Genomic DNA, 6,019 nt, shown 5'->3' on the forward strand with positions numbered 1-6,019 from the left:
CCCATAATTCAGCACATTTCCCATGAGGTCCAATCAGGCAAGTATACATCCTGATGTGCTCCCGCCTGCACACCTCGTACTACATCCAATCGAGGCAAGTATACATCCTGGCACATCTTCTGCCACACACCTTCCACCCACATGTGCTCGAGCACATCTGGTACAGATGGGTCAAACAAACTTGTTTAGGGGAGGGAAACCATGTTGCCTTTTATCTCCCATAAACAATAGCCTTCAGTATTTCAGGAACATGTAGATCAGAGGCATTTTTGTTTCATGGATCTCATAGACATAGTAATTAAAACTTGAAATGTAACTTTGGCTCTCACAAGATTCCCCTGGGACTGTGGTGACAGGTGAGTGTGAGCTGCCTGATGTGGGTGTTGGAAACCATTGTTGGGTCCTCTGCAAGATCAGCAAGTGCTCTTACCCATTAAGCCGTATCTTCAGCCTTCAAATGCTTTTTTTTTTTTTAAACTTTTTGGGACAGGGTTTCTTTGTGTAGTCCTGGAACTCACTCTGTAGACCAGGCTGGCCTCAAACTCACAAAGATGTGCCTGTCTTTGCTTCCCAAGTGCTGGAATTAAAAATGTGAGTCACCACCACCCAGCCAAGTGCTTTTAAAAAATCTGGGTTATTATCTATCTGAATCAGGAGTCCACAAACTTTGTCTGTGAAGATCAAGTAGGAGACATGGCCTCTATTGCAAACACTCAGGTCTGATGTTATCTATGGGAAGCATAGGAAGTAGTTACATGAATTAGTGTGGCTATGTTCCAGTAAACATTCTATTTGGAAAAAAAAAGGCACCAGCCAGACCTACCCTGGAGGCCATGTTTTACAGACTCCCAGTCTGTACCACTTGTTGTTCTTTAACTATTGTCACTGATTCCGTGCTTCCTCCTGAAATGAAGATATTGATGAAAGACATGACCTGGAATAAGCTAGAGAAGGAGGGTTTTAGTAAAGGCAGAAGATGAGTGAGAGGAAGATGAGCATGGAGATCATCCAGAGCTGCTCCTGGTTGAGGAGTCCAAGGACAAGCTGTGAGGACCTAGAAGTCTAGAGATCTTATTGAAATTACCGGGCACAGTGAAACACACAACGAAACCCAAGAGAAAGAACATTGGTGCTGTGACTCCTCAGGCTACTCCTTGCAGCTGAGGACTGCTAGGGATCCTGTAATCTTCTAACTCTTCTACACAGTCACTTTTCCAACTCAAAATCACTGGAATTCTACACCCAACATCAAACGGTAGGTTCCTCCCACACATCTGGCCAGGCTTCCATGAGTGTTCAATCTCTTGGCAGTGGTTCCCCCATGTAAAAATGGCCCAGTACTGATCAACCACTTGCCCATTGGGCTTAAAACCCTCATTTGGGCCTCCGACTTCAGGTGACAACATAGGGGTTCCATTTGTGCCCACCCATTCTCACGGTCCCTGGACTTTGAGTGATGACCCAAAGTTCAGCTTGAGCTGGAGTTCAGTGGCTGGATCTTCCCACCTTACTCATGGAGACTGCACTGACCTGCCCTCAGATATCAAACTACATAGCTGCCTATCATCAGCTTACATTCTGCCAGCAATTGGTAGTTGGAAATACAGCCTACTTTTTCTATGTTTTTCTATCTGCTTTCCATTCCTGGTAAGTAATCACACCCATGCTAAACTGTCCATCTCTGCCAGCCCCACTCCACTTCCGTCTAGCAAGCTCGGCTCGGACTCCCAGCTTGGTGGTATAATGGGCCTCTGCCCTGCTGGCACCGCACATGCTGCCTCCCACCTCAGCGGTGGAATCTGTCTCTCTCCCATTTACTGAGCCCTATTTCTAACACTGCTGCACTGCAGGCAAAAATCCTAAACCTGGAGCTTCTACCAGCCCACTTCCCAACTTTCTGTCAGTCTGCTGGGAAAATTGGTAAGACTGTTCCCTTTTGGCCTAGTGTCTCTAAGTGTGACTGTCCTTTCTCGGGTTCTCCCCAGCATTGCGCACTTAGCGGAGTGTTTGTTTTTCAGGCCCAGGGGCCCTCAGATTCTTTTTGGGATATTGTTCCCTTTTGGCCTTGTGACTCTTGCACAATTGCACTTTCTCAGGCTCTGCCCTAGACTGCACTCATGGAGTGGTGCATTCTTTTTGGGGCCCAGGGCTTCTCGGATCTGTGGATCCTTTTTGGGATACTATTCCTTCCAGCCCAGTGCCTCTCAGGAGACTGCTGTTTCTCAGCCCCCATTATCTTGTGGATGGATGGATAACGACCTGAGCCAGTTGTTTATTTTTCTGCCTCACCCATGGGAAACAGGATGACACTTCTAACTTCTAGCAGAGGACCATTACATTTAAAGAGTTACATACATCATGTGGACAACCATGGCTGCCATCATTTTCTTTGAGCTTAACAAAGGGAGAAGCCAGAGGTTCCACCCCTAAACAAAGAGTGCCAGCAACAGGCTCTCCCCATGAGCCAGCTTCCTCTCTCTCATTTTTCATTTGACTTTATGTGGAACTTAAGTTCAACTGTGTGTAAATGTATGTGTACTTACTGTTAAATGTTTTAAGTTCATTGTATTCTCATTTCAGACTAAGAAAGCAATAAGTCTCATATTTTAAATTGATATGTACTTTTTAGTCTTTTACAAAAATACTGTATATATAATCTAACCCTGCTTTAAAATATATTAAGCTATTCTCCACTATTGTAAGCTTCTATTGCAAACTATTTTTTCTTCTTTGTCTTTCACAAGAATAAATTTTACCTGTTAAGTTGAGAGTCAGTCCAGATAAGCTTGGACCTAGCTCTCCAGGCAGATCCTATGCTGTAGATATAACTTATCTATACCCGATAAACTGCCCTCAACTGGGTATTATGGCATTTAAATGTTTAATTATTGAAAGACTTTTCACAACAGAGAGACAGGTTGGCTCCTAGCAGCAGCACTCTATTTCCTCCAAAGAAGACAGAGGACAGGTGGGCACAGAACAACATCCATCTGCAATTCATTTCATCAAGTGAAAGTTCCATCACTGGGTAGAACTGCCTTTCATCTAAACTAAAGATCTCCAGACAGTGGACAGAATCACTGGAATCAACAGCCTAGCTGCTCAGGTCAAGGTAGGCTTGTCTTCCTACAGATTTTCTTTTTCTTTTTTTTTTTTTTTGGTTTTTCGAGACAGGGTTTCTCTGTGGTTTTGGAGCCTGTCCTGGAACTAGCTCTTGTAGACCAGGCTGGTCTCGAACTCACAGAGATCCGCCTGCCTCTGCCTCCCAAGTGCTGGGATTAAAGGCGTGCGCCACCACCGCCTGGCTCCTACAGATTTTCTAACCCACAGGATCTCCTGGAGTCTGGCAGGCCCTGCTTCTAACAACAGAAGGTAAATACAATCTTAATGTTCCTGTCCTCAACGATGATGGAGGAGTCTGAGGAGTGGCTCTAGGTAGCCAACCAAGTAAGTTCTCTGTTGTTGTTTTTAAATCAAGAACTCAAGTAAAATTTTATCCTTTCAAGATCTCTGATGCAGTTTGACAGTTGAGTGGTTTTATCAGTTCCAAAGGACAAACTCGGCCGTCCTTCCTGTCGCGGCCGCCATCGGAGAGGAGCACCCATGGCCCTGCGCTACCCCATGGCCGTGGGCCTCAACAAGGGCCACAAGGTGACGAAATATAAGCCAGCCGAGGCACAGCCGGCGGCGCGGGCGCCTCACAAAGCACACCAAGTTCGTGCGGGACATGATCCGGGAGGTGTGCAGGTGTGCGGCTTCGCGCCCTACGAGCAGCGTGCCAAGGAGCTGCTCAAGGTGTCCAAGGACAAGCGCGCGCTCAAGTTCATCAAGAAGCGGGTGGGCACGCACATACGCGCCAAGAGGAAGCAACGTGCTGGCCGCCATGAGGAAGGCGGTGGCCAAGAAGGACTGATCCCCTCCCTGTTCTCAATAAACGTTGCTGTGGCGAAAAAAAAAAAAAAAGGACAAACTCACCAAAAATTTAGTATAACCTCTTAACATGTTCTAAATAAAGGGTGTTTAAAGATATACAAATGCAAGTTATTGAGGTGTGTGCCTGCAAGTTATAAAGGTGTGAGGACAAATACAAGTTATCAAATTTCTCTCTTACGCTGTCTTTCATAGTCTTAGAGATACTCTTCCTTGTGTGAAAACATCTGTGATAGTCATTCTAACATAAATATACTGCTGTTTATATAATGTATATGTCTAAAACTTATGTTTTCACAAACTCAAAGAATTCTTCTGAGTTCCAGGGAGCTGAATTGAAGGATCCATCTTAAACAGGTCAGATACACCCCCTCTCAGTTTCCTGGTCCTGAAATTTTTTTTTCTTCCTAAACTTGTCCTCTGCTCTGCAAACACTTGGCCATGTCCAAGAGATACTGGGCAGTTCCATACCACGAATCCTGGATAGGAGTAACGTAACCAGCTACCCAGGACATGGCCAAACACCCCAATTGGTGTTTGGTGCCCACAAGCCAGCAGAAAGTAGCCTTGAGAGATCCTATATCCCATTCCTATCCATTGGTGACCCCTAAGCCCCCCAAATTTTTATAATAAACAAAAGGGTGGAATGTTAGGTTTCTGTCACCCAGCACTTTGACAAAATGTCTAGCCACCCCAAATGCTGGCACTTCCAGGTTCCAGGGCCTTGCATGCAGCGTCAAGTGCTCGGGAAATTTGCATAGCCACCCGGGGCCCTCAAGCCCTGTGTGACATATGTGCAGCATGGTCACGTGATCTACGCCTGATGCAGCTACAGCTATGTAGCTACATGCACATGCACTAAGCAGCCTTTAAAAGTTGGACACACCAGCTCCTCACTTGCTTTTTCCATCACTCTTCTTAAGAGGTAACTCCTGCCTCTCTCCACCTCCCTCTCTCTCTCTTTCTTCTCCCCCCTTTGCCCTTTTCCATCTTCTCCCTTCCCTTTCCCCTCCATAACCCACTATATAAACTCTATACCCAAACTCTTACTCTGCATATCTATCTCTCACCCACCATGTCTCCCACCCACCAAGGGGATCTGCCAAGGCCTCAGGTGATGCCACCCATGGGACACGTCCCCCACCACCTGTTTATAAATGATAACACTTATCCCCATGTCCTATGACGTACTCCACTCTATCATACAAGACATTTATCTAAGCTTCAGATATGTATGTTCAGTGTTTCCTGGAGTTTTGAGAACAAGGTCTGTGTGTGAGTGTCTGTATGTGTGCGTGTGTGCCCCCCCCCCAAATTCCTCTCCTCTGCATCTCGCTCATTAAGGCTCTTGCCTACTTTCTTCATTCAAACTCAGCTTAGTTAATGCTGGTTCCAAAATGGCTTCTCTGATCAGGTTTTTGCCTGACTTGGACTCATGACTCTGTGAGCTCTTCCTGCACCTGACACCAGCTCCCATCACTGTTCATCCTGAGGGTATCATGTGATGTGTAAGTTCAAACAGTAAAATGTTCTATGGAAGGGAACAGTTTTCCTGACTGAGAAACAAGTGGTGTTGAGGTGAGACACTGAGTGAGGGACCTATGCACAACCACATTAGAGAGAGCAAGAGTGAGCCCACAGGGCCAGTTATACAGAAACATCTAAGAAGTCCTGAGTAGAATGTCTTAGCAGGGTCACAAGAGAAAAGGGAGCACCCCAAAATAAAGTCACCCAGAATTTATTTGCAAAGAAGAGGTTGGGCTATAGAGAACCACAGTATAGCACCAAGACCCCCTGCCCCTGCCATTTAGTTTTGCTTAGCCCAAAAGAGTGTGAAGGGGGGGGGAGATGAGACCCTAGAACCAAGAAGCACGGAGAATAGGCATGGACCGGGAGGTGCCCAATGTCAGTCAAATGAAAGAGTCAACCTGAGGCAAACTCAGAAGAGGAAGCTAGGGAAATGAATGCTCTGCTTTAGTGGGCCTCTCTTCCTTCTTTTCCTTCCATGACTCCTTGTCTTGGGTAGTTTTATGTCAGCTTGACATAAGCTGGAGTGCTGTGTGATATTACCTGGAGCGAGTGAGAAGGA

At 46.0% G+C, this 6,019-nt stretch overlaps 1 pseudogene; it reads left to right on the forward strand.

The window, feature by feature from the left end:
• Positions 1 to 3,603: 3,603 nt before the first annotated feature.
• Positions 3,604 to 3,913, forward strand: LOC121455939 (annotated as a pseudogene).
• Positions 3,914 to 6,019: the final 2,106 nt, after the last annotated feature.

The sequence above is a fragment of the Microtus oregoni genome, unplaced genomic scaffold (genome assembly GCF_018167655.1).
Source record: "Microtus oregoni isolate MIOR12 unplaced genomic scaffold, Mior012 000014F_ref0000157, whole genome shotgun sequence".
NCBI classification, from domain to species: Eukaryota; Metazoa; Chordata; class Mammalia; order Rodentia; family Cricetidae; genus Microtus; species Microtus oregoni.